This window comes from Tamandua tetradactyla, chromosome 15 (genome assembly GCF_023851605.1).
Source record: "Tamandua tetradactyla isolate mTamTet1 chromosome 15, mTamTet1.pri, whole genome shotgun sequence".
Lineage (NCBI taxonomy): Eukaryota > Metazoa > Chordata > Mammalia > Pilosa > Myrmecophagidae > Tamandua > Tamandua tetradactyla.
Window position 1 is genome coordinate 47,854,899 of NC_135341.1, and position 17,179 is coordinate 47,872,077.

The 17,179-nt window shown below is 40.1% G+C and overlaps 1 protein-coding gene and 1 pseudogene across 3 annotated transcripts in view; one reads left to right on the forward strand and one right to left on the reverse strand.

Annotated features, from left to right (window-relative positions):
- CCR8 (C-C motif chemokine receptor 8) overlaps positions 1-17,179 on the reverse strand; it is an 84,593-nt gene that overhangs the window by 32,076 nt on the left and 35,338 nt on the right. The window lies entirely within an intron of this gene.
- LOC143657404 (transmembrane protein 170A pseudogene) lies at positions 16,650-17,045 on the forward strand (annotated as a pseudogene).

A 17,179-nucleotide genomic window follows, 5' to 3' on the forward strand; every position in this document is an offset into this window, starting at 1 on the left:
ATCACTCTCTGAAGAATAATGAATCATGAAAAGAAAAAATAGCATTAAGAAAATAATTGGAAAACCAGAAAAAAAATTTTTTAAATATGATTGTCTCTATGCCAAAACATATTTGCATGTAGTCAGAACCCCAATAAAATATGCAGAAATTTAAAAAGTTGTATATTTTTTCCTTTTCATTCTTAAAGGTTTATTTAATGGTAACATTGTCTTTTTTTTTTAACTTTTTTTAATTGTATATTATAACATATATACAAATCAAAGAAAGTGTTTTCTTAAGTACTCTTCAACAAGTAGTTACAGAACAGATCCCAGAGTTTGTCATGGGCTACTATATTGCATGAATTTTTTTTTAACTTTTTTTTTATTGTATAGTGTAACATATATACAAAGCAAAGAAAGAAAAAAGTAATAGTTTTCAAAGCACTCTTCAACAAGTAGTTACAGGACAGATCTGAGTTTGTCATGGGCTACTATACGATCTTCTCAGATTTTTCCTTCTAGTTGTTCCAGAATATAGGAGGCTAGAGGGCTTAAATATTTTTTTATCATTACAATTGACTTCCTTCTTTTTTGGTTAAAAAAAAAAAAACTACATATACAAAAAAAGCTATAAATCTCCAAGCACAGCACCACAATTAGTTGTAGAATGTATTTCAGACTTTGACATGGGTTACAATTTCACAATTTTAAGTTTTTACTTCTAGTTGCTTTAAAATACTGGAGACTAAAAGATATCAATTTAATTATTCAATGTTCATATTCATTTGTTAAATCCTATTTTCTGTGTATAACTCCACCATCACCTTTGATCTTTCCATCCCTTTCTTTAAGGGGTGTTTGGGCTATGGTGATTCTAAATTTTTCATATTGGAAGGGTCTGCCACTAATATGGGGTAGGGAGATGAAACTATCTGATGATGTTCTGGAGAGGCTGGGCTAGGTGTCAGGACTTATCTGGATCAGGGACCCATCTGGAGGTTGAAGGTTTCTCTAGTCCATGGAACCCTTGTGGAATCTTATATATCCCCCTAGGTGTTCTTTAGGATTAGCTGGAATGGTCCTGGTTGGGGGTTAGCAGGTTATGATAGGTAACAAGGTCTAACTGAAGCTTGTATAAGCGCAACCTCCAGAGTAGCCTCTCGACTCTATTTGAACTCATTCTGCCACTGATACTTTATTAATTACACTTCTTTTCCCCCTTTTGGTCAGGATGGAATTGTTGATCCCATGGTGCCAGGTTTGGATTCATTCATGGGAGTCATCTCTCACATTGCCAGGGAGACTTTCACCCTGGATGTCATGTCCCATGTAGGGGGAGGGCAATGATTTCACTTGCAGAGTTGGGCTTAGAGAGACTGAGGTCACATCTCAACAACAAAAGAGGTCCTCCAGAAGTAACTCTTAGATATGCTTATAGGTAGTCTAAACTTCTCCGCTACCCACAATAAGCTTCACAAGAGTAAGCCTCATGATCGAGGGCATGGCCTATTGATTTGGGTGTCCCTAAAGTTTGACACAGTATCAGGGAGATTCCCTGATGTTAAGGTTTAATAGTTCCATATTTTTCTCCCATCCCTCAGGGGACTTTGCCAATACTTTTTGATTATTTGCTTAATATACTGTAGGATGTATCCAGGCATTACAATAATCCATATAGGATTAAAGGACCTCTTTCTTATTCTGTGCTCCCTGTGTTTCAATTGTTCAAATGAGCTATACAGATAGGTTGAGTTAGATTATGAACTACAGAAAATTTCAGTTCAGAACAAATAAATCTTTCTCCATTGGTCTCAAAGAGTATGTATGGTTCTAAAATAAAGACACTGTCTTCCTTACCCCTATGTTCTGAATTACTTTAATCCCAACCTGTTCAGCTTTCTTCTTATCTCTAAATATGAGGTTATATATATATAACAGCCGCTCAAAATCCAGAAATAATAATCACCACTTCGGACTTAATGTGTCTGCTCTCAAAGTTTACAATGTAGGCCCCTGTTTTCTTATAAGCATTTTCTAAAGGTGACCATACCGTTCTTATTCTTTTGTTTCTGGCTTATTTTGTCTCACCAAATGTCCCACATGTTCATTCACATCGTTGCTTGCCTCCCATCATTGTTCCTTTTTGTAACAGCACAGCCTTCGTTCATGAGTATACACCATCATTCGCCATTCTACTTCTCCATCAGTGCATCCTTCAGCCACCTGCATTCATTAGGCATCATGTAGAAGGCCCAAGGTCCACAGTCCATTAACATTCTCAATTTTAGATAATTTCATTGTTCCCAAGAGAACAAAAACCAATAATCACACCCTCACCAAATAGGAAATCTAAACCTCCTCATAACTCTTATCCCTTGCCCCATTGTTTACCTCTGCTGTTGCTGTGGTAGTGCAAATGGTTTCCTTTTGAACATAGCTCGTAAACATGCAATAGCAGTTTTCCCCCTGTATCCTGGACTTAAACACTCTTTATACAAGAATCATATCTTCGAAGTAATTCTTACGAGAGCTAATTCATATTTCTAGTGTGAGTCAGTTGGACACGTAGGTCTATACAACCGCTTTCAATCTTGTTCATCTTCAGTATGGTAATATTACTTACAGACCCACTAGAGAGCCACCTTCACTTGTATCTATTCCCTTACGATGGAGTTCAGCCTCATTAGCTAACTGTTCACCCATCTCTAGTTTCTATGTATCTCTAAGTCCCCTATATTCTGTATTATAAGCCTCTGATTATACTTTTATCTTGGTCATAAAAGTGGAATCATACAGTATCTTTCCTTTTGTGTCTGGCTAACTTCACTCAGCACTATGACATTGTCTTTTAAATAATACTTTTTTAAAAATAGAAAATGGCTTTCATAGACAAATCCATTGAGAAATTTCTATTTTGTGAATGAAACTATTGATTATATGTAGATTATTCACTAATATAAACTTGGAAATCTCTCTCAGTGACTCACAGAGCAAGAATTATCTTCATGACAAGAAGTTATGGACAAGAGGGGTCTGAGTCTCTCATTATTAACCATAATAATGATAATCTTCACCTTATGAAGGCCCCTCTTGTGCCATTGCTTGTATATTTGGCCCCCAGTGGGTTAATGAAAGTGTCCTGGACTTCTCTCTTAAACTTCAGGGATCTGAGGCTGAGTCTGCTCCAGGATCACATAATAACCCTCAGGGCACTCTGCATTTCCACCTCGGTGAAACTGTGCTCAAACCATGTTGCCTTAGGGTGACCACCTCTGCATCTCTGAACCTGTAGGTAACATCTAATCTATTGATTCCATCCATCCCCTGAGCTAGGGCTCTAGAGAAGAAGACGTCTGGCAAAGCTGGTGTCCTTCTAATACCCTGGGACACATGAACAACTCTTAAGAGAAACTTAGGAGGATTTCCATCCTGCCCCAGGAAAAACACACCCATGTTAAGTGTTAATTAAGGCAGAGTGTCAAGATGCTTCTCCTTTTCTCTCCTGATGATATTCATCTTTGTTCCCTATTTATGAAAGGGGTTTGTAAGATACTATTTTATTCCTACTTTTTATTCTGATTTTAACTTGGTTCAGAATGTCTGTTTTTGGAGCAAGGCTAGGAACATCTCTGTCTTGGTTTCCCTAATATTCAGAGGACATAGTAACATCCATATGATCCCGATCACACTCTGTCTTCTTTTAGCTACCCCAGGATCCCTCCCCCCCAGGGCCACAGTTTTGAAGCAAGACCCTGAGCCAGTTACTTCTGCATTTCATCTACACTAACTCCAATCCTCAGAACAACCCTGCAGGTCCTTCAGATGACTTTCTCAAAGTCCACACGGCTCCTAAGAGATAGAACTGGCTCTGATCCTGGATATAACATCCACATGGGCACCTGTTCCCCTTCTCTTTCTGCCATCCATCCTCCCCAGTGTGGAATAAGTGAAGAACACCCGAATGAGAATTTAAAAAGCTATTATCAGAGCTTATTATAGAAAGGGAGTCAACCACTATCACTCGTGTTCAGCAGTGACTCAAAGGCAGGCAGAGGAGTGGGAAAGCTTTATAGTGGAAAAAAAGGTGTGCTCTGAAGGCTGTTGGCAAAGGGAAACTTGAGGAAGATTAACTAAAAGTAGGGCACCTTATGGGATTGGAGTATAGTCCAATCTTTCTCTTGTTGGTTCTAAATTGGAAGTGGGGGCAAAAGTTAGGTAAATTGTCAGTTATTGGTGAAGTCCTAGCTATTTTGGATCGATCATTACAGGGATTGTAGCTTGACTTCTTGAGTTGTTTGTTGTAGCCAGTGGTCAACTTCCCGGACCAATAGTTGCAGGTAGTGGGCCAGAGTGGTCTGGTTTCTACTGACAATGTGTCAGAGGTTTTCCGGTCATTGTCCTCTTATATATTCCGTTTCTCACTAAAAACAGTGTGAAAAAAACCAAACGAACAAACAAACAAAAACAGAGGCACGTCCTCAAAGCTACCTAAAGCCGCCAGGACAGCGTCAACTTCTTTCTCATCGGCGCTGCCAGAAACTCTCGTTTCTCATTGTAGATCTTGTCCATGCCCAACTGAGTGTCCTCGGTCTGTCTTCCCTACGAGACTCTAATCACATCTCGCTCTTCTTTTCTTTATCACCACCCACTACACCAGTGCAGTGCCTAGCATGAGGTGGGGCTCAGAAAATGCAGGTTGAATTAACACCCAATAGCTCACAACAAAAAAGGGCATAAATTGCCACCTTCTCTTCTGGTCAGTCATTGTCACACGGTCAGAGAATTGAGGTTAACTGAATTTGTGGAGCTGCACAGACCTGGATTACAGCCAGACCTATTGCTTACTTGTGGGATGATCTTGGGTGATTTATTTGTTCTCTCTAAGCCTCATTATTCTAATTTATAAAAGATGCCCCAGAGGTTGTGAAGAAGATAAGTGATCTCTCAAGAGACTGGGAACTAAGTATGTGTTAGTAACTCTGCTTTATAGTTCTACCCACAAACAGGACCTTTATCATTTTATCTCTGTGACTTCCTCTTGGCAAGAAATGCAAGTCCTCTTTATAATTTATTGTTTTGAAATGTCCAGAAAAGTTGCAAGAATATAGAAAGCTTTTTGGTGTATCCTTTTCCCAGATTTATCCAATGTTAACATTTTGCCAAACTTGCTCTACCATTCTCTCTCTCACTGTATATACATGACATAGGCATAGTTTTTTTCTGAATCATTTGAGAAAGGTTGTAGGCATCCTGTCCCTTAATCCCTAAATACTTCAGTGTGAGCCACCTAAGAGCAAGGATGTTTCCTTCTGTATCCTATGTAGCATTGTCAAAATCAAGAAATTTAGCATTGATTCCATAATACTAGGATGATACCTATTTTACCACTCCCCCAATTGTCCTGGTAATCTTCTTTATGACAACGTTTTCTTTTCCTGGTCGAGGATCCAATGCAAGATCATACATTACATTTCATTGTCACATCCTTTTTTTCACCTTTAATTTGAAACTGCCTTATTCCTTCTTTGCCTTTCAAGACATTGACCGTTTTTTAAGAATACAGGCCAGTTATTTTGTAAAATAGCCCTCAGTTTTGGCTTGCCCAATGTTTCTTTGTGATTAGGCCCAGGTTAAACATGTTTGGCAGAAACACCAAAAAAGTGACCTGTCCTTCTCAGAGGGCACATGATGTAAATTAATCCCAATGTTGGTGAAAATTACTTTAACCGTTTGGTTAAGATGCATGTCAAAAGTAAATTTATCATTTTTCCCATTGTATTTTAAAAACCATTTGTGGGGAGATTCTTTGAGATCATGTAAATATCCCACTCCTCATCTAACTCTCAGGTGTTGTTCTCTCAAAGAAGCTACTCTAAGAAAGATCTGTAGCTCAGGATACATATTGTCTTGAGGCATGAATTCTTACCTGCACCAATTTCCTGTGTGGGAAAAAAATTGTGGTTTGTCTTCTTTGGTGCAACTAGGGAGGGGTGGGGGACATTGGGACTTGTGGTCCAGGAACTTATCATCATGCACCAGCACCAAAGAGAGGTGCTCCCAGCAACAAAGTAGAAGCATTTTGGAGACATCAGGTGTCAAAACCATAGAGTGGGCCTCAGGTTCATGAATGTGGTGGCTCATTTCCTCTGCTCCTGCAATCTTGCTTTCCATCTGTTCCTTGTGGTCTTGTGAGATCTCATTTAATTTGGGGGCTTTAGCATACATGCACCTGTTACCAAGGTGACAGGATTGGAGGATTAATAGAGGAACTGTTTCGTTCCTCTGCCTGGGGAACATTTAAACAAAGTAACAGTCATGTAAATAAGAAGGAAGTCAAATCTGCAGTTTTCAGAACTCTACTGGATAATCTGGGAGTCAAAGATTGTTAGAGATGGAGGGGGACCAAAGCTACAATCATTACCGAAAAGAAAATTACAGGTTGATCTCACTGTTGAAGACAAAATAGCAGCACGCTGAATCAAGAAATGTGCAAAAATGTACATCTAGACCAAGCTGGATTATTCTAGGAATGAATGGGTGGGTTTTTGTTAGAAAAATTCATGAGCATAATTCACTAAATTAAGAGGTTAATAGAGAAACATCAAATGATCACATGACCAGCTCAATAAATGCAGGAAAACTGATAAAATTCAACATGTATGTGGAGCAAATGAAACTCTCCTGCTCTACTAGTTGAAGTGCAAATTGATATAAAACCACATTGAAAAATTGTTTGGCATTTTCTACTAAAGTAGAATATATGCATATTCTATGGCTCATCAATCTACTCTAAGGTATATACCCAACACAAATATATAGACTTCGCCAAAGATACTGTGATGATTTGGAGGCTTTATGAATCCAAGAAGATCAAGTTCTTAAAGCTAATCCACTTCTGTGGGTGTAGACCTATTATGGGTAGGACCTTTTGATTAGGTTATTTCAGCTGAGGCATGCCCCAAGTGGGTCCTCATCCTCTAGCTGAAGTCCTTTATAAGAGATTGAAATTCAGAGAAACAAACAGAAGTGAGAGAAAGACACAAAAACTGAGAATGAAAGCCACAGTAGGAGCAGTCAGAAGCTGAAAGCAAAGAAACCCAGGAGAGAAGGGAGAGACCAGCAGACACCACCATGTGCTTTGCCATGTGACAGAGAAGTCCAGGATTGCCGGTAGCCAGTCTTCGGGAAGAAAGCAACATCTGTTGATGCCTTGATTTGGACATTTTTTACAGCCTCAGAACTGTAATCTGTCAGTTAATAAATCTCCATTGTAAAAACCAACCCAGTTCGGGTATATTGCATTTCAGTAGCTTTAGCAAACTAAAACAGAGTCTTACTATAATATATTCATTGCAGCACTATTCATTATAAACTACTGGAAACTATCCAAATGCCCACTAATATTAGAATAGATAAATTCTGATAAATTAACACAATGGAATATACTGTAACAATGAGAATGAATGGCTCTACAATTAAACGAAATAATATATATGGATGAATCCCACGAACATAATGTTGGATAAAAGAAGCCAGACACAAAAACTATATAATTTCATTTAGGCAAAGGACTAAAACAAAACAGATAAAACTAACCTACAGTATTAGAAGTCAGGAGATTGGTTATATTTGTGGGGTGATAAGATGGAGGCAAAGGGGGATTCTGTCTCTTGATCTGAGTGTTGGTCATACAGATGGGTTTGGTTTGTGAAAATGTATGCACTTATTATATAAGCATTTTCTACATGTATATTGCAAATTAGAATTTTCAAGAGAAAACTTCAACATCTCTCCATGAAAAAATTCTTAAAGATAGAAATTTAACTTGAAAATGTAACTACAAAAAGTTATAGCAGTTACTTATTAATGTGGAAATGTTGGAAGTTTTCTTTGAAATATACACCCACTCTATTGCCACTTCTTCCTGGTACTGACGATGCTAACTGGCATAGTGAATCAAGAAAAAAATGGCACAAGGACTGGAAAAGAAGAAATGAAAATGTCGTTATTTACAGATGATATGGAAAAAATGAATCTGCAAATATAGATGTACAAATATAAAAACCCAAAAGAATCTACAGATAAAATATTAAAGGTAGTAAGAGAATTTAACAAAATTTCTGAATGAAATGTTGATAATACACAAATCCAAACACTTCCATACGTCAGTAACAAGAGCTATACAGTGTAATTTTATGGGTGTATGGTGGCTCAGTAGTGCAATGCTTGCCTTCCACATGGGAGACCTGGGTTCGATTCCTAGACCATGCACCCCCTAAAAAATAAAATGAAATAATAATAAAGTGCAATTTTATTAAAAAGGAATTATTTTATAACTCAATAAATATGAAGTATCTATATATACATTTAGCAAAAGCTGAGCGAGGACCCTTATAGAGAAAATTATAAAACCTTATTAAAAAACATTAAAGATTATCTAAATAAGTACAACAACATATTGTGCTTATGTTTTAGAAGACTAAATTTGGTAAAGATATCAGTTCTCACCCACACTGATTTAGGGATTCAATAAAATTTTTTAAAAATCCCCACGAGGCTTTCCTGTAATTGATTGAGCTAGTTCTAAAATTTATTTAGAAATGCAAATGCCTATAACAATCAAGACACTGCTAAAGAAGAACAATGTGGGGTCTCACCAAACTAGATGTAAATAATTTTATAAAGCTGTGGTGATCAAGACCACATGGTTTTACACTGAGAATGGCATGTAGAACTGATAGAATCCAGAAATAGACCTACTCATAGGTGGAAATTTGTTTTATGGCTAAGTTGGCATTGCAGCTCAGTGAGAAAAGGGGAAAATTTTCAACAATTGCTGGTTCAGTTTATTATCCATATGAAAAAAAAATACTTTAGCCCCCTACTCACACCAGCAAAAAAATATTTTTCCAAATAGTTTAAAAATGTAAACATGAGAGGAAAACCCATAAAACTCTTAAAAGATATTAAGGACCATATTGTAAATAAGACACACCAACAAAAACACTTATCTTTAAGAAAAGCATGGAAAAAGTCAGATATGTTAAAATGAAAGGCATCATATGGAAAGGAAAGGGAAAAAAAAGCCAAAAATTTGAGGGAAAATATTTTCAACACATTACAAAATCTCTAAGAAAGAAAGGCAGCTCCATTTAAAAACAGATAAAAGACTAGAATAGGCTCTTTACACAAAGGAAAATGCAGGTGGCCAAGAGACATAGGAAAAGGTACTTAAGCTGATCAGCAGTCAGGACTGTTAAAATTAAAAGCATAATGAGTTGCTATTTCACACTCGTCAGATTTTGAAAACTTTAAATGGAATAGGACCAAGTGTCAGTAAGGCTTTGTGGCTGTGGGGACTCTTCTCCAGTGCTGGTGGAAGCATAGGTTAGTCGAATCTCTCTGGGAAAGAGTTCGGCTTATCCGGCAAAGGTGAATGTGTGTATCCTCTGGGACCTGCAATTCCATGATGTTCACCTGATGGCAAATCTTGCCTTGTGCCCCAGGAGCTATATGCAACATAACACACAGCAGCACTGTTCATAATAGCAAAGTTCCAGAAACAACCCAATTGTCCATCAACAATAATGGGGATATCATTATGCAATGGGATAAGTAGCAGTGAAAATGTATATAATGGCAACTAGACTCACCAAGGATGAATCTCACAATATAATGTTATGCTAATGAAGCAAGACACAACACAATACATGCAGTATGGTTCCATTTATATAAAGTTCAAAATGGGCAAAGCTTAGCAATATTGTTCAAGGATACATACATAGACAGTAAAATTCTACAGAAAAGAACAGGAAGTCTTACTACAAGCTCTGGATGGGGTTGTGAGAAAAGAGTAAGACTGGGAAGGGGCACACAGAAGGTTTTGAAGGTGCTGTGATGTTCTTTTTTTTTATTATTAATTAAAAAAAGAATTAACAAAACAATTAGAAATCATTCCAATCTACATGTACAATCAGTAATTCTTAATAACATCACATAGTTGCATATTCATGTGATGTTCTTTTTAATTTGGATGGTAGGTACACTGTTATTTTTTAACTGTACATTTATATTTTCGTGATGTAATATTTAACTTATCTTATTATTAAAAACTTTAGAATACACAACGAACAAACAGATCAAAATGATAAGAGAGAGGATTGAAGCAGATAATATCTATGGACTTCTTCAGCTCTCATTCATTCACTCATTTGTACAAGGAATATTTTGGGGGTGTGGGGATTCCAAGAAGAACCAGACACAATCTGGCCATTGTTCCAGTAACCGTGCAGTCCCAGGGTCTACTGAGGCCTCTCACCCTGTAGTATAAGTCTGTTTCGGGCATTACTGTGTCACCCCAAACCTACACTTTGTGTAAAACAGCCCACTCACTTAGAAAAAATATATAGAACAAAAAGTAATCCATCCCATCAAGAATTTAGAAACTTCACTGTACCACGTTACACAAGGTCCTGGCACTCTTCCTTCTTCCTCTCTCCCCTTAATCTCTCTCTCTCTCTTTCCACCTTTGTTTTCCTCATTCTCAGAATCAACATAAATTTCTATCTTAGCTTTTGCACAGAAGTGTGTTACTGTGGTAGTTAGATTCAGGTGTCAACTTGGCTAGGTGAAGGTGCCTAGTGCTATTGCTGTGGACATAAGCCAATGGCATGTGAACCTCATCTATTGCTGGTTACATCTGCAGTCAGCTAGGAGACATGCCTACTGCAGTGAATGATGTTTGCTTTAATTGGCTGGTACTTAAATGAGAGCACTCAACGTAGCATAGCCAAGCAGCTCAGCATACCTCATCTCAGCACTCGCAGCTCAGCCCAGGCCTTTGGAGATACAGAAAGGAATCACCCTGGGGAAAGTTGTTGGAACTCAGAGGCCTGGAAGAAGGCCAGAAGAGATCGCCTTATGCCTTCCCATGTAAGAAAGAACCTCAGGTGAAAGTCAGCTGCCTTTCCTCTGAAGAACTATATGTTAACTAAATAAATCCCCTTTTATTGAAAGCCAATCTGTCTCTGATGTGTTGCATTCTGGCAGCTAGCAAATTAGAACAGTTACCTTTCATACACTTGGGTCTTCATACACTGCATTGCTTTGGGGTGATGATAGGGAGGTGATCTGAAAGCCAACCTTGAGATTGGGCAGACCTTGGGGCAGAGAGTAAAGCATCGTTGTGAGAAAAGCTTTCCTCTGGGAGTCATCCCACTGAGCCACTATGTCACTCTGGAACCCATGGAGATTCACTGAACCTTTCTGAGTTTTAGTCTCAGGCTTCACAAATTTTAATGTGCTCACAAATCACCTGGGAATCTTGTTAAACTGAAGATCTAAATCCAGCAGTTCTGGAGACCTAAGATTCAGCATGTCTGTCAAGTTCCCAGGTGAAGCCAGTGCTGCTAGTCTATGAATCACATTTTGAGGAGTTAGGATCTTCATCCGTAAAATGGAGCTAGACCCTCTCTGAGGATGTCATGCATTAGATGAGATAATATGTATGAAAGTTCTTGGGAAGTTTTGACACTCCTTAAAAATGCAATGGATTGTTGCCATTGGGGGGGAAATTGGGTGTTCCAAGGCTTATTCAATAAACTGGATATATATATATGGAATCACATGTATCCCCATCATTTGACAACCGAACATATGGCCACATCCAGCAAATCTGGCAGCTGAGTCCATCAGAGGTATTAGCTTTGACAAGGAGGACATGCCAGCACTAATAGAGGGGTCCCTGGGGAAAAAGAGAAGAGAGTAAAACAAGGATGCTCAGTGGTAGCCAACGAATTTGCCTGAGTGTGCACTGACTTCCAGAGCTAATGGGATGGGGGACAATCTCTGCAGAGGACAGGAATTCCTGCAGGAGAGTGAGAAAATACACACACCATGTACTGTCCAAACCCAGAGAACCCTCTTCCTGTCTGTTCTAGTCTGCCAAAGCTACCAGAATGCAACACACTCGAGGTGGATTGGCTTTTAATAAAAGGGTATTTATTCAGTTAAAAATGTATAGTTCTTCAGAGGAAAGGCAGCTAACGTTCATCTGAAATTCTTTCTTACACAGGAAGGCACAGGGCAATCTCTGCTGGCCTACTGTCCAGGCTTCTGGATTCCAACAGCTTTCCCTGGGTTGATTCCTTTCTGCATTTCCAAAGGCCTGGTCTGAATTGTGAGTGCTGAGATGAGCTATGCTGAGCTGCTTGGGCCATGCTATATTGAGCTCTTTCATTTAAGCATCTAGACAATTAAATCAAACATCATTCATTGCAGCAAGCACTCCCCCTAGCCAACCGCAGCTGTAATCAGCGACAGGTGAACTTCACATACCATTGGTTCATGTCCACGAGGCACCTTCACCTGGCCAAGTTGACACCTGAACCTAACTACCACACTGTCAGTTTCATATTTTCTTTGAAGGCCTGGTAGCTCCACAGAGAGCTCTGAACATAGCCCAGCAATGCCTGGAGTGGGTGAGATGTACTTGAAAGGGAAGATGGTGGTATGGGGCAAGTGAACTCAGGACCCTTTTGTCTGAAATCAAAGCAGGGACCCTGCAAAGCCACATGAACCAGCATTTGAGGGCCTTCCCACCTCCCAGGCCCTGGGTCTTCAGGTTCTGCTTGTTCTTGAGTAGGCAGCAGAGTGGACCACCAGAGGGAAAGAGTTTAAGTGACTTGCCCAAGTCACACTGGGAATTCCTGGCAGAGCTGACCCCCAACTTACTCCATACTGGCCATCACATAACCTGGGGGAGTCCATTTAGGTAGGCTGGGGAGTCATGTAGGAAGGAGTTTAAGCAATCACCAGCACCTGGGGAGTTGTGTTAAAACGTGAACAAATATTTGTTAATCACTTATGATTTTGTTAACTATATGTTAATTAATTTAACCTTAGCAAATGATATTTAATCAAATGAAAGCTATAAAGGTTCTTATGTGGTATATCACACAAAAGAATATGCCCAGCAAATGTCTGGCCACCATCTTTTTTACTTCATTTTACATTTCAGACAACCCCGGCTCAGAGAGTTTAAGCAACCAAACCAAAGTCATACGGGACTCTCCACCCCCACCTCCACTCACCCCAGCCTCATGTTCTGCATTCTTTCCATTACATTTCACAGCCTGCTAATAAGCCGGGCTTGGATGTGGTGTTAGGCAGAGGCCTCCCATTTAAGGGGTTGGACTCCTTGTGCCTGAAGTTGGGCAAGCCATTTCCGACCTGTACCTGTGGTGGTCTTAGGACTCTTTCTGTCTTTGGGTAAACAAAGTATTTAAGGACTATTCAGAGTAACTGGCCTCAAAGTATTGCTGTTACTATGTCACATGAAAAAAAATTATTTTTAGCTGTGAGACTTGAGGGAGGAAGGCTTCATCAGAGATCAAGGGGCATTTTCCGTAGATGTGTTCAGAGTTTCCACCACAGATGCATAGATGTCTCTTGCACATATATACTCCCTCCTCCCTTCTTTCTGCACAGACAGTTTACAGCAAGCACAATCCATTCAGTGGGGCCAGGTCTAGTCTTTGTGGTGTAGAGGCACTTGCAGCAGGTGGTGGTTAGGATGGAAGGGCATTTGCATCAGCAGGTATCTACGCATTGGCAGGAAGCACAGGAGGGCAGATGGGCCTTTCTCAAACCCGTGCAAAGAGAAATAGACTGAGCATAATACTTTGCCTGTGCATTTATTAGCGCTACAGCCACATTTTTATCTTCTATAAATAAATAATATCTACTAGTCTTACACATTCTAAATCAGTGCTTCTCAATTTAGCAATTTATAGATTCTTGGCTAAGGGTGGCTTTTAAAAATAGCAGTGTTAGCCTCCCCATCCAGATCGATGAAATCTGACTCTGTCAATTTTGTTTTTTCAGTTCCCCCATGTGACTCTAAGGTTGAGAACCACTGCTCTAAATCTTTGCTACCCAAAACGTAGTCTGCAGACCACAGTGTTGGCATCACAGAGGAGGCTGTTAGCAATACCGAATCTTGGGCCCCACCCTTGATGAATCAGAAGCTGCATTTTAACAAGATCCTTGCAGGATATGTGCATGTGTTAAATTGTGTGAAGCTCTGGGCTAGCATAGTCCTTCCTTCTATTGCCTCTGTTAGAAGAATCCCTTGGTGCCCATCATCAAGTCATCACCAAGCAAGTGGGTGAAGCCCGTGTACTGCTCAGAGACAATGTTCAGGCTATTTAATAACTCATACTGGCCATAAGCAGCAGAGATAGCAGTACCCTTGCACCCTGGCCGAATGCCAGTTCCAGCTTTACTATTAATATTCTTGTTCTTAGAGCTTACTGTCTTGGCTTCAGCAACTATATCTCAACTTCGGGGGCCTCTCAGAGGGGGAAAGACTGTAGCCAGCATGATCAGGGCAGCTGCTCAGCTCTCAGCCCTTCCATTCCCTCTGCTTGGGAAATAACATCAGAACACAGAAGAAGGGCCCTCACTGGCTTCTGGGGATTTGGTGGGAGCCAGTCAGTCATACCCTAACTCTTTCAGGTTCTAGACAAATTTTCAAAATACATATAGAACTTAAAAATAGCATGAGCTTTATTATGGGTGAAGTTAGAACCATGGACATAGGCTTAATGAATGAATGAACCCAGTAGAGTTCCAGCAGAAAATGACTCTTCTATTTATTTATTTATTCTTAATTGTGGTAAATACACATAGCATAAAAATAATTTTAATCACTTCAAGTGGACAATTCTTTGACATTAAGCAGATTGACAATACTGTGCAATTTTCTCACTATTTTCTAGACTATTTTTGTAATACTAAGCCAAAACTCACACTCATTTAACAGTAAGTCCCCATTCCCTTCTCCCACACACCTGGCAATCACTACTCAGCCTTCTCTCTATGAATTTGCTTTTTCTGATTATTTCATATAAGAGGAATCATACAAAATTTATCCCTTGTTTCTGGCTTATTTCACTCAACCGATGTCTTCAAGGTTCTTCCATGTTGTTGCATGTACCAGCCTTTCACTTCTTTTTTAAGTCGACTCATATTCCAGTGAATAAATATACCATATTTTGTTTACCCATTCATCCATTGACAGACACGTGGGTTGCTTCCACTTTTTGACTATTGTGAATGATGCTGTGATGAACAGTGGTGTGCAAATATCTGCTTTCAATTCTTTGGGGTATATACGGAGGAGTAGAATTGCCAGATCATGCGGTAATTCTATGTTTAATGGTCCGAGGAACTGCCAAACTGTCTTCCACAGCCGGTGCGCCATTTTACATTCCCACTAGCAATGTATGCTGCTGCCCCTTCAGATCTGCTGTATCGACTCATTCTCCCCTACACTTAGGACTTCTCAGTCAGATCTCATATCATTTTGAGTCACAATCCGGTGTTAAAAGCCTTTTTTTTTTCTTATGTATTAAAAAAGTCCAGTGTTCAGCACTTCCCCCTTCCGGGCTTAGACCTTCTTCGAACCGAGAAAACTGCACTGAGACAAAAGAGAGGGGCTGTCTCCCTCCCTATTTCCCCTCTCTGTTCTTCCATTTCTTCTCCCCACTCACTGTGTTGCCCTCCCTCCTCAAGCAGGGAGCAGAGAGGGTCTACGGGCTGCAGGTCTCAGACCACTGGCAGTGGGATTAAGCCCCAGGTGCTCAGAGCAGAAGCCACTGGGTAACACCCGGTACCTGCTTCCTTCTCTTCCCTGTCTCACTTCCTCATTCCTTCTCACACCTCCCAAATAAATGACCTATACCCCAGTCCTTGACTCAGACTCTGCTACTTGGGGACCCAAACCAAGACCCTTCTCAATCTCTGCTTATCATCTATCAGCCCACCTAATCTAGCATTGAGGTGGTTCACAGGATTCTTCTCAATATCACAGTATAACGCTATATACTATAGAGTAGCTAAAATCCATAAAAAGGAAAGTAGCACGACACAGACCCTTTACAGGGTCACCTGACAATCTCGACTTCAGTTCACCCAGTTTTTATATTCTAGTTAGTCCATATGATTGAGGCATGATAATATTTGTCTTTTTGCTCCTGACATTTCATTCAACATATAGTCCTTAATGTTCATACACTTAGTTGCATGTCTCACAACCTCATTCCTTCTTGCCCCTGCTCAGTAGTCCATTCCATGTATACACCATAGTTCCCGCTTTCATTCCTCAGTCATTGTACCCTTAGGCCACCTAGGGTGGGTTTTTTTTTTAATTAATTAATTTTTATTAAAGAACTTGCAGGTCTACAGAATAATCATGCATAAAATACAGGCTTCCCAAACACCACCCCACCACCAACACTTCCATTGGTGTAGAAAATTTGTTACAATCGATGATAACTTGTTTGTAACTCTACTATTTTTAACTGTAGTTCCAGCTACAATTGATGAAAGATTATTAAAGTATAACTATTTTCCATAGTTCATGTAGGGGTATTTTTCCCCGTATTCCCGACCGATTTTTTTTTTTTTCATGCACTCCTTTATGTCATTACTCTTCTACTCATACTGTGGATAAAGTGAGTGTCAGTCCCCAGGTTTTTAAAACCGCACTGTCAGAGGGCCCCGGCTGAAGGTGACGCTGAGGCGGCGGAGGTGCGGGGTGCAGAGTGGGCCCTGCAGCTCATCGGGCGCTGTCCTCTCACCTCTTGGCGGTGAAAGGTGGCGGGATGGAGCTCGAAGGGAGCGGCGGCAGCGGGGGCTCAGCCCGGCTGTGCAGCAGGTCCTCAGCCAGAAGCTGGTGCCGCGCGTCGGCAACGGGACCCTGTGCCCTAACTCCACTTCTCCCTGCTCCTTCCCAGGGATGTGGTATGGTGTGTTCCTGTGGGCACTGGAGTCCTCTGTCTCCTTTCATGTCCCTGCTGGATTACTGGCCCTCTTCACCCTCGGACCTCACAAATAGGGTGCAGCAATTGCCGGAGTTTATCGAGCAGCAAGAAAGGAAATGATTCCATTCAAAACCCTCACCTTGGGCACTGGACAGACATTTTGTGTAGTGCAGGTTTCCTTTTCGTGGATTTTAGCTACTCTATAGCGTATAGCCTTATATTGTGATATTGAGAAGATTTAATAAGTGAACCTAAGGTTTTGAATCCTCAAACACGATATATTCCGGAATGTAGTGTTTTCCTAGTTCTTTAGAAGGAAGCAACATGGGTGAGCAGGCACTTGAAAGGATGACATCTCAGCTCTTTCTTCA